Source organism: Triticum urartu, chromosome 3, assembly GCF_003073215.2.
Source record: "Triticum urartu cultivar G1812 chromosome 3, Tu2.1, whole genome shotgun sequence".
NCBI lineage: Eukaryota > Viridiplantae > Streptophyta > Magnoliopsida > Poales > Poaceae > Triticum > Triticum urartu.
In genome coordinates this window covers 649198441-649202811 of record NC_053024.1, presented here as the reverse complement: position 1 = coordinate 649202811, position 4371 = coordinate 649198441, and the positions used below count along the sequence as shown (strand labels likewise).

Here is a 4371-nt window from a genome sequence, read left to right as displayed (position 1 = left end):
CAATCTTTATTTTCCAATTTATACCATAAAATACCAAAAAAATTTATCTTATTATCTCTATCAGATCTCACTTTCGTAAGTGACCGTGAAGGGATTGACAACCCCTTTATCGCGTTGGTTGCGAGGTTCTTGTTTGTTTATGCAGGTACTAGGCGACTTGCGTGTTATCTCCTACTGGATTGATACCTTGGTTCTCAAAAACTGAGGGAAATACTTACGCTGCTTTGCTGCATCACCCTTTCCTCTTAAAAAAAAACCAACGCATGGTCAAGAGGTAGCACCAATCCAGCCGCTTTCAGCAAAAAAAACTAAGCAGAGTAGCGTGCTCCCTGAAAAGGAGATGGAGGTGTGGAGGAGGAACATGGAGAGGGAAGGGGGAGGCTTGCCGCGGTGGATCTCATCGGGGGCACGCGCATGGCGAAGGGTGTCGCGAGCGCGGCCGAAGACATGTGTGCTGGTGCGGGCGGGGGCTGGCGCCTGTGATGCGGGTGCCTCGACGTCCTCGTTGCGGGGAAGAAGAAGATGGGGAAAATAACGATGGAAGCAGTGCTCTCGTCGCCTTGTTTTTTTTCTAAGAGGTGCTCCCATCGCGAGTCGCACGATCAATACCGATCGCAGGGCCCGCGCGCGTCCGGCGGAACGTTTCCGCCGGCGCGCCGTCTGGAAACGTTTTCCCTTTTTTTAGGGAAGGAGCGGAATCTAACTAAACTTTTTTTTTGAGGATGGGAATCTAACCAAACATATGTTTTTCTTTTGAGGCAAACCAAACATACGTTAGTCTATGTGTAAGGCATAGAAGCCCATGGTTCAGCCCACCATGACGTGCCTATCGAAGATCCAACTGAAGCGGGCCGGCCTGAGCTCGCTACGGGCCGCCCTCTGGTGTGCCAGCTCCTCCATCCTCCGGATCTTGGGCGGCAGCCCGCACACGTATTCCTGCGCGCGGCGGCCTTCTCCAGAGAGTCCGGCGAGCTCTGCCACCCGCCACCTGCGCACGAAGTGCTCCACCAGATCGCCGTAGTCCCTCGCCGTGTACACGCCGGCACTCTGCGCCACGGCGGAGAACCGCTCGAACAGGCTGTTCTCGCCACTGGCGGCGTCGTGGCCGTCGGACATGAGCAGCCCCGGCATGGTGACCTTGCCGCGCATGACGTGCGCCAGCGCGCGCACCATGCCGTCGGGGTCCACCTCGAAGAGCTTGGCGCAGACCCTGGTGTAGCCCGCCTCGTGCCTCTTCTCGTCGGCGGCAATCACGCCGCAGATCTTGGCGAGCGCCTGGTCGCCGTGCTGCCCGGCGAGCCTCGCCGTGTGCACGTGGGAGACGAAGGTCGCGCGCTCCTGGAACGCGCCGTAGATCACGCTGTGGTACGGGCTCTTGGGCACCAGCATCTCCTTCATAGCAAAACAACATATATAATGTTTTAATTAACCAGTGCACAAGTTTGTAGTGCACTGAGTACGTACGGTGCAACTGTGTTTATGCGCGTACGTACCATGCCGTTGCGGAGGAGGTGGTGGACGGTGGTCTCGACCTGGCGCATGTCGACGCGGCCGGAGAGGTAGAGTTAGCGGTTGAGGTCGCCGTGGTGGTTCTCCTCGGCCGTCCAGCCGCGGATCCACTGCGCCCAGGGGAGGCTGCTGGCGCCGGTGTCGTCCGCGATGCCCTCCGTGCGGTTCCCCATGCTCTGGTACGACGGCAGCGCCTCCTCCGTCACCATGTTGCCCACCAGGCAGACCAGGACCTCGTCGGGCACGCCGGCGGCTCCCGCGCGCAGCGTGGCAACGCCGTCCATGAAGGCGGACAGAGCCTCCTCCTCCGACGCGCCGGGTGTCGCGGCGGAGAACGGTAGGAAGTCGTGCGGCTGCCACGAGGACTCCACCGGGTTGAGCAGCGGGAGCATGTTCGCCGCCACCCAGCCGTTCAGCGACCGCACGATCTCCATGTCGATGCTTCTCGGCGGAGCCTCCACCGCCGCGGCCCATCTCGTCGCCAAACTGGCCGCAGCAAAGCTAATTAGTTAGCGGAGCTGCATGCATATAGCTCGGAAGTTGCACACTTGCATTGCGTATACCTGCTGCACCTAGGATTTGCAGGACAGAGGATCCATCCGAGGCGCGTGGCTCTCCCCGAGCCCGCGTCGCTCTTGTTGGAGAAGAAGCAGAGGTTGGCCGACGTGCCCACTGCTAGCCCCAGCTTCGCCATCGATCACCAAACACTCGTGTTGTTGCTGAATGTAGGAATGAATCTCAGCTTGCACACACGGTGCACATCTATATAGGCGAGTCGGAAGGATAGAATGCACCGGCAAAACTACGATGGGAACCAACCAGGAAGGGGAGGGGAGCCATATGGAACAGCCAACGGAATGAATGCGCCGCAGAGCGACGACATTAATGGCGCACATGCACGTTTGACAGAGTGACAGTACGTACTGGAGTAGATTCGGTGCAAGTGTTGATCCCGGAGAAACGTTTCCAACGGACCCCTGCCATGTCTGTGAGTCCATGCTCACGTTTAAGTCTTGATTGACATGCAAAAGAAATGAACAGCCACACTCTGAGAGCATTAAACGTTTCCAACCCACCCCTGCCATGTCTGCGAGTCCATGCTCACGTTTAGCTCCTTGACTGACATGCAAAAGAAAGGGATAGACTAGGGGTCGGTCGACCGAAAACTGATTTTGAGTCGGGCCATTCGGTTTCAGCCATCGGATGCAGAACCAACGGTCAGATGGCTTTCTTCAACCTCCATTCTCCCCTTCTTCCCTAGAACACCACCAGTGGCAGGCCTAGAATCTCAGCACTGGGGGTGCCACAATTCAAGTTTTTCTAAAATTTACACTACATATAGTATAATTTGGTCTAAACATCCTTGTAACCTCTACAAACAGTCTTAAAATAACATTAGTCTTACATAGATAAAATTATTTTGCAGATTGGTACAGGGTGCCATGACACCCGTGGCACGCCCCTAGATCCGCCACTGAACATCACACGTACCATCAGTTGAACCGCCAGTCCCTGTCACCCGTTCCCGACGATGTTCCCACGTGAGCCTTGCCACCCCCCCTCTCCTCATCGCCACACATCGCCGTGCTGGCACCAGCCCCATGCAATCCCTTTAAACTGGCGAAGCACCGGATTTTTTAGGCGAGCCCTGCACTCCCCACCCTGAACCGTCAAGCTTCATACTCGCCTCCACAGGCAGCCACCCGCTCCCGCTTATTCTGGCCGAGGCCTTGCCGTCGTCTTGAGCCTTGCTTCACTTACCCCGCCGCCACCGTCGGCGGCCTCAGTAATCCGCGCGACTGTTGCTTCCCTCCTGAAAGAATCGACTAACCTAAATTTCCAATTTAGGTGACTGAAGTTCCGCTAAACTGCAAAAGAGATGAACAACCACACTCTACCAGCAATTAATGTTTTTTTGCGGAACTCAAACTTGAATTACTCAATAATAGTGTTCGTACACTCGCTGGTTGCAATCTCCAGCAATTCCGGAGGCCCTGACCGTAGCCATGTCATGGTCCTATTTTATAGTCTTGCAAAACTCGCTAAACAATCACTAGCTCCATTCTAGGAACAAGGTACATGAGTAATACTACATAATCTAAGTCCTGAAGGTACTTTATTTCCTTAACGATGGAAGCATAAACTGATATGTCCTCCTCCTTGCTTTGTACCATTGAAATCGCAACTGAAGAACGTTGGGGAACGCAGTATTTAAAAAAAATTCCTACGATCACGCAAGATCTATCTAGGAGATGCATAGCAATGAGAGGGGTGAGTGTGTCTACATACCCTTGTAGATTGAAAGTGGAAGCGTTTAGTAACGCGGTTGATGTAGTCGAACGTCTTCGCGATCCAAGTACCAAACACACGGCACCTCCGCGATCAGCATACGTTCAGCTCGATGATGTCCCTTGAACTCTTGATCCAGTTGAGGCCGAGGGAGAGTTCCGTTAGCACGACAGTGTGATGACGGTGATGATGAAGTTACCGGCGCAGGGCTTCACCTAAGCACTACGACGATATGACCGAGGTGTATAACTGTGGAGGGGGGCACCGCACACGGCTAAGAGAAGACTTGGTGTGCCTTTGGGGTGCCCCCTCCCACGTATATAAGGGGGGAGGAGAGGTGGCCCGCCCTAGGGGGGACGCCATGGGGGGGAGTCCTACTTGGACTCCCGGTCCAAGTAGGATTCGCCCCCCCTTTCCTAGTCCAAGTAGGAGTAGAAGGGAAGGAGGAAGAGAAGAGAAGGAAGGAGGGAGGCGCCACCCCCTCTCCTTGTCCAATTCGGACTGGGCAAGGGGGGGGGGGTGGCGCCACCTCTGGCCGGCCCTCTCTCTTCTCCACTAAGGCCCATGGTGGCC

The 4371-nt window shown here is 55.4% G+C and overlaps 1 pseudogene; it reads right to left on the bottom strand.

Annotated features, from left to right (window-relative positions):
* Positions 1 to 704: 704 nt before the first annotated feature.
* Positions 705 to 2330, bottom strand: LOC125548982 (annotated as a pseudogene).
* Positions 2331 to 4371: the final 2041 nt, after the last annotated feature.